The sequence below is a fragment of the Lactuca serriola genome, chromosome 2 (genome assembly GCF_051521515.1).
Source record: "Lactuca serriola cultivar US96UC23 chromosome 2, Lser_US96UC23_V15, whole genome shotgun sequence".
NCBI lineage: Eukaryota > Viridiplantae > Streptophyta > Magnoliopsida > Asterales > Asteraceae > Lactuca > Lactuca serriola.
The window spans coordinates 181,148,041-181,162,920 of NC_136409.1; positions in this window are offsets into that span (position 1 = coordinate 181,148,041).

The following is a 14,880-nucleotide window of genomic DNA, read 5'->3' on the forward strand; positions in this document are numbered from 1 at the left end:
ATGCATGTATTTTTAATTCATTAGTTAAAGAATAATTTGACCCTTTTCATTTAATTTTTGTATATAAAGTTGGTAAATCAAACAATTTATTAGTCTCTTACCTTTATATTTATATATTTTTATTTTAATGACTTTAGTTTTTGTGTAATTTTACTTCAATTTACTAGGATGTATGATTATTTTAAGACAAAACCATGAGTTTCTTTAGTATTATATAATTAAAACATTAAGAAATAAAATAAACAAGATTATGTAATTAACAAGATAATTATATTAATTATTACATTCTATTGTCACATTTGTTTAAAGTTGATCCATCCAAACGACTTATTTAATAAATAAAAAACCAAATAAAATATAATGATAAATAAAAAATATATTATTTCATAGATATAAATTTTAATTAAATAAAAGTAAATTGTTAAATAAACTACATATCAACATGTTTTATTCCGTTAAAAATATATATTATATGTTTTGCAAATAATAAACCAAAAAATATCTATGATTTAGAAAAAAGATACAATATAAAAAGAAAATAAAGACAATGAAATCTTAAAAATAACAATAATGATTTTTATTAAAATAAGATTTAACTGTTTTGAAAATTAAAAAGAATAATCATATACATTATATAAATAAAATATATATATATATATATATATATATATATATATATATATATATATATATATATATATATATATATAGAGAGAGAGAGAGAGAGAGAGAGAGAGGAAAATCATCTCAAGCTGCAGAATCTCTCAGATAAAATCTCAGTTTGCTGGTCCGGAAAATCTCCGCGCTAACATCATCAAATAATATCTAATTAATAATTGGATCTCGACCCATAATCAAGAATCTAAGTTATTTTTCCTATATCCAGGGTAAAATACCATTTCACCCTTTTTCTTACTTGGCTCATAATCAAGGCCCACCCGTTTACTCAAAAGGCCCAAATTCCTAAATGGCATCCCAAGGCCCAATAAGGCCCAACTTCTAAATTGGGCCCAAAAATCATCATGGACCTAATCCCAAGAAAGTCTACAGTTTATCCATGGCCTAAAGTCAGAAGTCCAATGGCCCAATAAGGCCCAAACCCTAAAAGCCCAAAATATGGCCCAAGCCCAAGGAAGGCAACCCAAAATTCAAACAGCTAAGTACGTTGGGCGTACTCAGACTTACGCTTGGCATACTCCTTCTGGGGCCAATACGCTCAACATACGAGTCAAGTACGCCCCACATACTCCCCAGACAGCCCACCCAACTCATTAAGCACTTATTCGGTTAAGCCAACATGTTAAGCTCTCAAATCTGATTCTAGAAAGTGACTTAACATGTAAAATTGGTAACTTTACTCCAATGTATGTCTTAATAAGAAAAAAGAATAATAACAAAGAACCTAACTCTTGCATGGACCAAAATAACTCATAAAGGTTGCATTTTTATGGACAATGGACCTCATTTGTGTTAAGATCTAACCCCCATGGCTTCTGGAGTAGAGCATAGAGTCAACTTTAACTCAAAAGACCCAAAAATGCATAAATAACACCCTAAGTTGGATCTAGCATAAAGAATCATCAAGATGAGAGCTTTTTACCTCAAATGACTTGCTAAGATAAAGATGACTTTGGATCTACAAGCTCAAGCTACTCCCAAGCAACCTCCAAGTGTTCTTCTTCTACTTCACTAAAAACACCACCAAAACTCACTTTCAAGCTCAAAAGTCACAAATGATACTTAGGGTTTCGTTTTTAGGGTAGAGAGTGATGAAGGCTGATCAATAGAATGTCCAAGGGTGGTATAAGTTGTTAAATAGGGCACAAGCCCTAAAAATTAGGGTTTTTCTATGTCATGCGTACGTCGTGCGTATGCCCAGCGTACGTGGGTGTGCATGCGCAATCCAGAAACATGCTAGTACGTTAAGCGTACTCGTAGAGTACGCCCCGCGTACTAGTTTAGGACGATAATGAGATGAATTATGCATTAAGGGGGTTAAAGGAAACATACCAAATTCTCGAACATTACACGATTACTCGGAAGCCGTTCTTGTTGGTGTTGGGATAAGTCTTTCATGGAGTGCGCGGGGGAAGATGTCAGTTTTCTATGTTGTTGTCGATGGTAAGTGTTTTTGTCTTTACTATCTCCCCCCCCTACTGAGGATTACACATCTTTATTATACCAACAGGTGTGGAGACTCTGGTGCCAATGGATTTCGTTCTTTGAAAGTGTTATCGTGGGAAACTAGAACATCATGAGGTTGACCTTCACGATACTCTTCTGCCACCGCGCCGCACTGAGCGTTTGGCGAGTTTCCCTGCACCGGTGGTGTAACGCCCGCGTTTCTGGCTAAACATTAATAAGATGATGTTATAGTTAGGGACAACAATTGTAACTTGTTTTATGTAATGAAGAAGAATTATTTGAGTATTATGTGATTCACGTGTAGATTATGTGCAATATATGTGCTTATAACGATATAATAAAATAGAAATAAAATACGCGTCTAAAATAAAATAATAATTATACCCAATACCTTTAAAGAAAGTTGAAGTAGTCGTAACAAGGATTTCGAATATATAAGAAACGCTGAAATCCGACTTATGATGAAGAAATTATGACCCATCAAAGTTTCGTGATTAAACCAACACGGCTTCGCCTATCGTAAAAAATAATTTTTTGACAAAATACTTTTTTATCCTTAGCAATCTAAACAAAATCCATAATGGATGTTAAACCAAGAGCGTGCATATAGAGAACGTCATAATCTGACTACGTTAGAGGAAGTTATGATTTTTCTAAGATCCAACGTAGCAGTATACAACCCGAAAATTGAATTTTAGATCGACCGATTATTAGCCGACATAATCTAAACGACAATTGAAGATCTCATTAATAGGAGCTCAACAATATAAAGACAGTTAAAATCAGATGTCGGATGGCAAAGTTATGAATTTTTAACGGACTTTAACTATCTAAGCCTATTAAAGTATAACTTTAAAAATAAATTCAAAATTAGCCAACAGGGTCTAAATGAAAGTTGTAGCTCTCGTCGATATCTACGTGTGGATATAAAGAACATAAAAAACGGAGCTCGTATGCGAATGTTATGAATTTTAAAATATAATTAATTTTCGGATTAACCTCAGGGTGACACGTGTCGCGATCTGGAACCACACCTTCCTCCCCACGGCTTGCCACCAGATGCTGACATGTGGCACAATACGCCCTGCATAATTTTTTAGTATGCCTCGTGTAATCGGCGCTGGCAGCCTATAAATAGAGCTCGATTTTCACTCTTTTCCTCACACAATTCCATCCAAATCTCTCCCCCCACCCCACACACACAACCTCAATGCCTTTCTCTAGCACTTAGGTGTTAGTAGCAAAGCTGCGGAGCGTTAGAAAGCCCCGAGAAGTATAGCTTTCAGCTTAGAAGTTTTGTCTGCGCAGAGTCCGGTTTCTCGCTAAACCACCTGTAAGTTAAGCTATGCTTATTGTACTTTAAGTATAACTTATGTTTAAGTTCATTATCATTATTATGAACCTATAAACAAGATTAAATCGTTATATCGATTTATCTACTTACGGGATGATGTCTAGGTTGGATTTAGTGAGGTGTTTAAAGTGAAATTTCCAAATAGTATACTTTGTATACCAAACAGACCCTACCTCCGATAGGATCCTACCTGGTTGCCCCTTACTTGATTATGACATCCCCATTTTCACAGCCAGAAAAGACCAATTTGTTTATGCTTTATTTTGAAAATCAGAGTATCTTTTAAAGAAATATGTTGCGAAATTTGTTCCCAGAAAAACATGATAAATATATTATCAAAACATTTCTGAAGAAATAAATGTATTTTATTCCTTTTTAAAACATTGGGATGTCATCGTCAATACAGAAGCAAAAGCATAAACAAACCTTATATTCATTTACTGTAACGACCCAAAATCACGACTAAAAATTTCTTTTAAAACATTACTAAAACCATATTTATAAAAATCGTATCATAAGTCATAACATAATTTTCGAGTATTAATTCAAAACATAATCTCATTATCAGAGTAAAACACTCCCAGGCTAACTGACTATGGTGTGTGCACTGCAACCTCTCCGAGCTCCTCTTTTGAAAACTGAGTACCTGAAACCAAAAACTAAAACCGTAAGCACGAAGCTTAGTGAGCTCCCCCAATCTACCACATACCATACAATAACATATAAAGCACATACTGGGCCTTGCCCACTGCATCGGACCGAGGTCCGGACTAACTGGGGCCTTGCCCCCTGCATCGGACCGAAGTCAGGAAACTGACTGGGACCTTGTCCCCTGCATTGGACCGAAGTCCGGAACTAACCGAACAAAGCATAACATAAACATATCAACTAGCATGAACACACATATACCGCATACTGCATCGGACCGAAGTCCGGACTAATTGCATCGGACTGAAGTCCGGAACTAACTGAACAAAGCATAACATAAACATATCAACTACCATGAACACACATATACTACATACTGCATCGGGCCGTGTCCCGGAACACATAACACATAAATCCTGTCTGAGCCACAAAGGCATCAAACATACTAACTACTGCATGAGACCGAAGTCCGGAAACTACTGCTAGCTAAACAGGCCGACATTGTGGCCTTAGACCCGTTCCTACTGGAAGGAAACTCACCTCTTGATGCTGACTGGTGAACTCCTGAATGAGAAATCCCCGACTGCTGCTCCGGCTGCTTCCCAGCTTCCAGGTGTTCCAGAGGATGGTGTTGTCTCAGATCTATAAGCCCTGGCCTCCAAGGTTCTTCCTTGCTAATCTTCCTCTTCTCTTTTCCAAGCTAAGACCACCAAGATAAGCCTTCCAAGATCAAGATCTCACAATATGAAGGTAGGGTCGTTCTAGGGTTCCTTCTGAGGTTGGGGAGGTTGATATGGGGGCTAGGGTTGGAGCTATAATGTCCTTTATATAGTGCTTGTCCAAGAATTAAGGTTTTTAAGTTGTTAGCGTACGCTAGGCGTAACTCCCGTACGTCGGGCGTACGCCTATAGGACCCGTGATCTTTTGCCCCTTTACGATGGGCGTACTCAGCTAAACACGCGCACCCCAACATGCATGTATGGTCTTCTATGCAAACTTTCTCTATAAGGACCATTCTTGCCAAATCTTCAAAGTGTCATAACTCCTTCATTCTAGATCCGATTCTGATGAACTTAATATCCACAGAAAGGTGACGAGAAACCCTACGTTTCTAACAACACAACCCGGCCCGAAAAATTCTCAAATAATAACTCTAAATTTGATAAAGGACTAAAACGCCCCTGGCCTTGGCCTCTGAAATTCCATAAACGAATATTTTAGAATAGGGTGTTACAACTCTCCCCCACTTAAACTAGACTTCGTCCTCGAAGTCCGCTATGGTCAACTGACCTGCAATCCGCCTCCCACGCCCTGCCTGGTGACTCTAACCCTTTTGTCCATCACTCCAGCCACTCTCAGTGCTGGTCAGTACTGCTGGAACATACTAAATGCTTCTTATTTCCATAACTTAGTGCTGAGCACCCGTCCCAACGAATGGGTCAGACAATCCTTCGAGTGAAAGATTCATCCCTACAACGGTTAAGACTCATACGGGAGCTACGCAACAAGGTCAAACCCTCCCCTCTGAGATTATCCAACCCTGCTGCGAGAGGCATAGCACCCTCTGTCAACTTGTTGCCTCTGACTGAAGATTCTATTGCCCCTTATCCGTCTACCGGATGCACTGAGACCACCCTGGTCCAACTAATCTGCCGATATCTGGGTTACCGGACTCCCACCGATCACTACACCCCATCGTAATCTCCTAGTCGCTTCCAGTGACTTCTGAAGATACTCCGACTATCTATAACTGTTCTATCCACTCTGCCACCCATACTGAATCGATGCTGCTGGAACCAGCCTGCTCATCTCTCATCTGACTACTCGACTTCCAATAACTCGAGTCGTCCATCATGAAAGAAAGGTTACCTGCCTAATTATCTTTGCAGATCACTTATATTTGGCAGATGACTCAACTGATCCTACTGAGAGGGACTTGCCATTTCCAAATCAACCAACCATACCGTCAGCACTTGCATTTCGATACTCATATTGTCCATAACACTGAATCTATCTGAAACACTGCATTGCCTACGCCACTGAACTGCCTAAAACACTGAACTGCCTGAAACACTAAGCTGCATGAAACACTGAACTGCCTATATGACTGCTTCCCAAAATACCTCAAGACCTTCTTGGTCTCCAATCATTCGTCGGTTATCTGCAACACCGAGTTCCAACTAAACTGTGGAGTCCAAGGACTCCTCACTTAGTCGCTCCCACGACTTCTGAACGAAATCTTTCTCTTGAACTAGTTTCCACTAGTTATCCTGTCACTGTGGCTCTAACAACCTCCCGATCCACCGATCAGGTCCAAACGTCACATCCTGACATCATCAATTTCACGACTAAAAACATGATGGCTCCCAGACTAACGGTAGCCCTTAACATACACGAACCTAAGCAGTCCACTGCTTCCCTGATCTCATAACTGTGGAGACGATCCAACTGTCAAATCGCCGACTTAAACATAACTGAACCATTTGGGAAATCCGAAACCAAACCCGTGGATTCCCATATCCTCACTGCTGCACCCGAACTGGTGGGTACTACTGCTTCCCCCGCGTCCAAACAACGCGCTCATGCTGACTATTAACCTGACGAATGCTATGACTACATCCTCAGGCTTACAACTCCCTAATACTATCTGGCTGCTAGTGACTGCTACAGCTATCCCCGCAGACTTACAACACTACTGCTATCTGACTGCTAGTGAATGTTACGGCTACCCCCCTGCAGACTTACAACACTACTACTACTATCTGACTGCTAGTGTATGCTACGGCTACCCCCGCAGACTTACAACACTACTACTACTATCTGACTGCTAGTGAATGCTACGGCTACCCCCGCAGACTTACAACACTACTACTATCTGACTGCTAGTGCATGCTACGACTACCCCCCGCAGACTTACAACACTACTACTACTATCTTTTCTTCTCAGAGGCCGCATACTCATTCTGGGTCTGCGTGCTCTAATCCTTGTATACTCGGAGGGTTCTCCCCCACTTGGATCCGACTAACTCCTTACTGCTCACTGGTCGAAAGGATTCCCCAAGCTTCCTTCCATGAAAAGGGGCAATCCGTTACCCGCCCACGTTTACCTCTGATAGCGCTCCAACTGTAACGCCTGCGTTTCCAGGCTAGGAATTATCATTGATGTAATAGTCTAGGTTAACCCTTGTAACTCTTTTTGAAGTATTAATGATGAAATATTTAAGTATTATGTGTTATGTGCTTAATTGTGTGACTTAATTTAATTAAGAATAAAAATAAGCGTCAAAATGAAATGTTAGATAAAGCCGATATCTATGGATAATGTTGTAGTGGTTGAAACGAGGTTTCCGAATATATAAAGAATGCCGAAATCCGAGTTATAACGAAGAAGTTATGACCTGTCGAAGTTTCGCGACAGAACTGACACGACCCAGCGCGACCCAGCGCGATGTAAATAGTGAATTTAAGGTAGATAGATATCTATCCTTAGTGATCTAAATGAGAATTGAAGATCTCATCGATAGTAGTGCAACGACGGAAAGACGGACGAAAACGGAGTTCAGATGAAGGAGTTATGAATTTCGAACGGAGTTTCCTGTCCCGGCCTACTAAAAATAATATATAAGTAATATAATTATAATATATTAAAAATAAAGTCAAAATTAGCCAATGGAGTCTAAACGAGAGTTGTAGAGCATAATCTCACCTTCGCTTCGATATAAAGAACGTCGAAAACAGAGTTCGTATGCGAAAGTTATGAATTTCTGAAGTTCGGGGCGCGAAACCCCAAAACTGTCAGAGACCACGATGTGGCAAGCAGTGCCACGACGTGGCAAGTCTCCTGACACCTCCGGGAGTCCCCCAGATGCAACTTGCAATGACGTATGAAATGACGACCAAGCCCACGATGTGGAAAAAGGATCCCACGACGTGGCAAGGGCCAAATTTGCCCTATAAATAGATTTGAAGGGCCAGCCGACTATGGTTGCTCCATCCCTTCTCTCCCACTCCCGATACACCCTATAAGCCCTATTTTAACCCCCCGAAGCCCCGGTATCAACCCCGAGACCCGAAGCAAGTTTCGAAACCCGAAGATCCCGAGAAGAAAAGAGTTTCCGAGCCGAAGCTCTGCCCCTGAGAAGTTCGATTTTTGTGAAGATTTTCCAGATCTGCTGAGGATTACTACTACTGTAATCCGTAGTGCTGTCCGATCATCTTCTGATCAAGTGAGTGTGTGGTTACTTTCTTCTAACACATAATTATAAAGTATTTTATATGAAATACGTGTTATGTGTATATTTTGTGTTATATGTGTGAATGTATATTCACTCTCTTCTATCTCATGGATCTGATTTGTTTTCTATGAAATACGTGTTATGTGTGTGTGCCTCATCTGTTATGTGGAATATGTATTGATTAAAGCATGCTATACAAGTTTTTAAACTATGTATAAAAATGTATATTTTTATCTACTAATATGTTGGGTAGAACATGGGTAGATAGTTGGTGTGTAATAAACAGATGAGAGGCCTCGATGTTGTTTTGATCCAGTCATCTAGCGGAATTTAAATGACGACCACAGACTTTTCTAGACAGTCCAGTGGAACGCTAGCAGGCTCATAACCTGTAGGTGTTAATGAACTTGGGTGTTCATTCGCTGTATTCCATCCCCCTCATGGTTGCCTTATTTGACTTATATTGCTGAGGAACCCCCGAAGCATGTGTTGTCGCCCCGATGAAATATTCTTAGACTAGGTCCCTTATGTTAGTTGTCTTAAGGATGTAAAGTGAGAATAACGGGAATGGGTAATTGGATTATTGTTGGTTGGTGGAATTAAATATAATTATTTATTATGGGTTGAAAACCCTATATGCTCACCAGGCTCCGAAGCTTGACCCACTCAGTTTTATTTGTATTACAGGAACTGGCGCAAGGGCATAAGATGGATGAACCATCAAGTTGTTTTGTTTACAAGTCTGTATATGTATATATTTGTTGAATGACTTGTAATGTTATCATTTATGCTTTATGGTCTGTATCGGAACATGACATCCCGAGTTTTGATTATATAACGAAAATACATTTCTTTTATGAAATGCTTTGGTAAACATTGTTTTATCACGTTTTGTTTTTAGGAACAAATTCCGCAACTCTTTCAAATCAAAAGGATTTACTCTGAAATTATTTTAAAAGCATAAATGAAAATCGGTCTTTTCTGGCCGAGATTTTGGGGATGTCACACCAACTAACCCTTACCAGATCCGAACCATTCTTGCTAACTAACCGAGCACCCTTCAATCCTTAACTCTACTTGTTTTAATGACTGCATCCCGAGAGTCTGCGTTCAGGGTGAACATCTCTAACCCACTTCCTTACCGACCACTGGCTACTCCACTAGAAGCTCTGGATTGTCATTACTGAGAATATAATTGATCATTACCTGACTAACACCTTCCGCAAGTAGTGAGGCACTACCGAATTTTACACATACATGCTACAGTTACTGTATCCGAAGTAACCTGATCTAGAGGGGACGACCTCCAATTCAGCATTCTAATTCCAAGGTATGCAAATGGCATATAACTTAACCATAGGCAGGTAATATAATACCCCAACACATATGCTTATTGATATCAATGCAGCAACATAACAATAATATCATGAATAATAACTGACAGGAAGGTAAAAGATACGTACCCCCATCATTCAGTACTGCTCGAATCCTTGATGAAATCAACCGGAATACTCGGCTCCGAGCCGTAGGCACCCTTGCCCGAACCTGATGTCTGCTGGTAGCTCTCAAAGTCCCAAGGGCAGGAGCTGGCACCTGCCCTATTGTATACAAACTCGAACAGTAGGCCTTATTGTGGCCCCTCTAACTGCAATGGAAACATATCAGGTCAAGTCTTTGGGCGATGGTAACAATACAATTTCTGCTAAAATGGCCTATCCGGCCGCACTTGAAACATCCATCATCGCCACCACTTTTACGCCTGCACGCACCCTCGTGCGTCCTACCACACTTCCCGCATCGACTGCGGCTATGGTAGTCCCTCGATCTCGAATCCGACCCCTTGGGCCTCTTTCCCGAACCTGTGTATACCTGAGTCTCATCCGTTTTCTTCTTCTTTTCCGACTCCCTGCCCGTCTCTCGCTCATGCGTTACCTCATCGAGCCCATCCATCGTCTGAACAACCGTTGTCCGATCCTGGAGCTTCGCGATCAACCTATCAGTGACCCTCACGATAATGTCAGACAGCTCCTTGCGAATGGCCTGCGAAACCTCCCTGACTATCCAATCATGTAGAGGTCTCTTTTAGCGACAGGGTGTCCCACTCACTCTTGTCCCCTGATGATAAGAGCTAAAAATGGGAACTCCCTCCCTGATGGATCCCGGAACTCCATAAGCATCGGGCTCTATACGAGCCCCAATCTGTCCTGAAACTATCCCGGCCCTAAAGGCCTCCAAATGACTATCCATAAGCTCCACGATGGCCTCTCTAATCGAACCAAAAATCACTAGAGTCTGATCAATGATGTTGCGCATGATCTCTGCGGAAATGAAACCCCTCATCTGATCATCAAGCTGCTCGACTCTAGAACCTGAGCCAGATCCCTCCCCAACACCTAAATTGCCAACTGATATCTCGCGCAACGTCACCATGCTGAAAACATAACACATTACTGATCAATACACATCGCTGCTGAGGGACTTCTCACACCCTCTACTAATTCCCTGGTTTTGCCTCGGCCCCTCTTGAATCGAGTACGGATCCTCTGCTTTCAGTAGTACGAGCCCATACTACCTTCCACATCTATCCGTACTTTCCTCAAGAGTTACCTCAACTCCACCAAGTCCCTTTTTTCTACTACTAATCTTTGCTACTCTCATCCTAGGCTTGCCCTAGGGAACCTATGACTCCACCTAAACAGTCCTCAGCTACTGAAGGCCTCCTCGTAATGCCAATTATCCACCACCTGAATACCATCACATGTGACGAGGCTTGGATAATCCTTCGATTAAAGGACTCGTCCCCACAACGGTTAGACTCGGACAAGAGCTGCGCTATATGGTCAAATCCAGCACTCTGAGATTATTCAACCCTGATCACATGTGATGTGACGTATTCAACTAATGGCTAACTCCCATCATTCAGAGTCCCACTGAGCACAGAGCAAGCAACATTTGGATAAAGGAAACATACTCACGCAAACTACTCTCATAATCAAGAAACTGTACCAGCATACAATGTTGAACTCATACTATCAGGCATAACCGAAACAGGCTATCCTACTGATGTCTACTCAATACTAGCATGCAATTCTCATAAGGCTGAAACACATAAGCAGGCACATAAGGCATCCTCCTAGATCCTTAGTCCTATACTAGCATGCTGTTCTACTGAAACTAAAACTGAAACTGAAACTGATAATCATAAACTTGTATGGGTGATTTGGGAGTACTTACTTGATCTCGACTGATTGCATGCACCACACCCTTTTTCTCTTTTCAAAGTTCTTTTCTTTCTAAAAATTCTTTTCGCTTTTTCTAAAACTCTTTTCTTTTCTCAAAATTCTTTTCGAAAATGTCTTTCTTTTGAAAGCCGTTTTACCGCTTCCCTAGTTTGAGTTCAGACACACCCAAAGTGTATCTGAATCCCTCAAACCAAGGCTCTAATACCAACTTGTAACGACCCAAAAATTACGACTAAAAATTTCTTTTAAAACATTACTAAAACCATATTTATAAAAAACGTATCATAAGTCATAACATAATTTTAGAGTATTAATTCAAAACATAATCTCATTATCAGAGTAAAACACTCGTAGGCTAACTGACTATGGCGTGTGCACTGCAACCTCTCCGAGCTCCTCTTTTGAAAACTGTGTACCTGAAACCAAAAACTGAAACCGTAAGCACGAAGCTTAGTGAGCTCCCCCAATCTACCACATGCCATACAATAACATATAAAGCACATACTGGGCCTTGCCCACTGCATCGGACCAAGGTCCGTACTAACTGGGGCCTTGCCCCCTGCATCGGACCGAAGTCCGGAAACTGATTGGGACCTTGTCCCCTGCATCAGACCGAGGTCCGGACTAACTGGGGCCTTGCCCCCTGCATCGGACCGAAGTTTGGAAACTGACTGGGACCTTGTCCCCTACATCGGACCGAAGTCCGGACTAACTGCATCAGACCGAAGTCTGGAACTAACTGAACAAAGCATAACATAAACATATCAACTAGCATGAACACACATATATTGCATACTGCATCGGACCGAAGTCCGGACTAACTGCATCGGACTGAAGTCCGGAACTAACTGAACAAAGCATAACATAAACATATCAACTACCATGAACACACATATACTACATACTGCATCGGGCCGTGGCCCGGAACACATAACACATAAATCCTGTCTGAGCCACGAAGGCATCAAACATACTAACTACTGCATCGGACCGAAGTCCGGAAACTACTGCTAGCTAAACGGGCCGACATTGTAGCCTTAGACCTGTTCCTACTGGAAGGAAACTCACCTTGTGATGCTGACTGATGAACTCCTGAATGAGAAATCCCCGACTACTGCTCCGAATGCTTCCCAGCTTCCAGGTGTTCCAGAGGATGGTGTTGTCTCAGATCTATAAGCCCTGGCCTCCAAGGTTCTTCCTTGCTAATCTTCCTTTTCTCTTTTCCAAGCTAAGACCATTAAGATAAGCCTTCCAAGATCAAGATCTCATAATATGAAGGTAGGGTCGTTCTAGAGTTCCTTCCGAGGTTGGGGAGGCTGATATGGGGGCTAGGGTTGGAGCTATAATGTCCTTTATATAGTGCTTGTCCAAGAATTAGGGTTTTTAAGCTGTTAGCGTACACTGGGCGTAACTCTCGTACGCCGGGCGTACGCCTATAGGACCCGTGATCTTTTGCCCCTTTACGCTGGGCGTACTCAGCTAAACACGCGCACCCCAACATGCATGTATGGTCTTCTATGCAAACTTTCTCTATAAGGGCCATTCTTGCCAAATCTTCAAAGTGTCATAACTCCTTCATTCTAGATCCGATTCTGATGAACTTAATATCCACGGAAAGGTGACGAGAAACCCTACGTTTCTAACAACATAACCCGGCCCAAAAACTTCTCAAATAATAACTCCAAATTTGACAAAGGACTAAAACGCCCCTGGCCTTGTCCTATGAAATTCCATAAACGAATATTTTAGAACAGGGCGTTACATTTACACTAGTGATCTACATCTCCTTAGTCTCTCAGTGTAATGTAGCTTCGTATCGACACCTGTGATACAAATAAATTGAGTGGGTAAGGTTGGAAAACCTGGTGAGTACATAAGGGTTTCAATCCCACAATGTTATATCATATATATAATGGAGAACTCAACATATACAATTTCACCATATATATATATATATATATATATATATATATATATATATATATATATATATATATATATATATATATATATAAGCAACGCTTACCCCACCCCATCGATCCTCACAACGACACTATCCATACTCTCGGACCTTAAAATTTTTTTTACTTAATCTATACTCTCGGATCTAATCCATGCTCTCGGATCAATAACTGTGTCATTCCATACTCTCGGACTAGGGACAAATGTCAAAATCCATACTCCCGGATTAATGTCAAATAACTATGTCCTATCCATACTCCTAGACTAAGGACAACTGACTATGTCTTAATCCATACTCCCGGATTAATGACAACTGACTATGTCTTAACCCATACTCCCGGATTAATGTCAAATAACTATGTCCTACCCATACTTCCAGACTAGGGACAACTGATTATGTCTTAATCCATACTCCCGGATTAATGACAACTGACTATCTTTTAATCCATACTCTTGGATTAATGAAAATTGACTATGTCTAATCCATACTCTCGGACTAGGGACAATGACTGTGTCTAATCCATGCTCCCGGATCAATGACATAATTTAAACTTCTATTCTCTATGTATAACTCGCTTGTACTCATAAGAAGATACTGTCCAATATTCCCCATAATTAATTTAGGTTTACTCTTTATCCTAAATTATCATATATAATCAGGTATGTTCTTTAACACGTATTTCAGGCAACATCAAATAACTCGCACATAAACATATATTTAATACTTCAATCAATACTTGTATTAAAATCATGTTCATCAAAGAGACTATGCACTCACTTGTCAAAGTGATGATTCCAAATTCGGGCCGCGCTTCGCTTCTAACGATTCTATTTTCCTTCGACGAAACCTAGCATTATTATCGCAAAGTTTTATTCTAATCTTTATTGCGACTAATTATTAGTCTAGATTCATCATTAAATCAATTCTACTTCATGATCTATCAAGTAAGGAACAACCAGGTAGGATCATATCAGAGGTAAGGTCTGTTTGGTATACGAAGTATACTGTTTTGGAAATCCCACTTTAAACACCTCACTACATCACAACCTAGGCATCATCCCCGTAAGTAGATCAATTAGTATAACGAATTTGAATCACTGATAAATCTTATTTATAGGTTCATAATAACGATATTATATTTAAATATAAGCTATATTTAAAGTAGGGTAGGCATACCTCACTTACAGCGGGTTTTGCTAAAAACCGGGTTCCGCTGGAGCAGAGCTTCTGAGCCGAAAAACTCTTTTTTCTCGGAGCCTTCGGGCGCTCCGGGTCTTTCCTCTAGCAACTTGA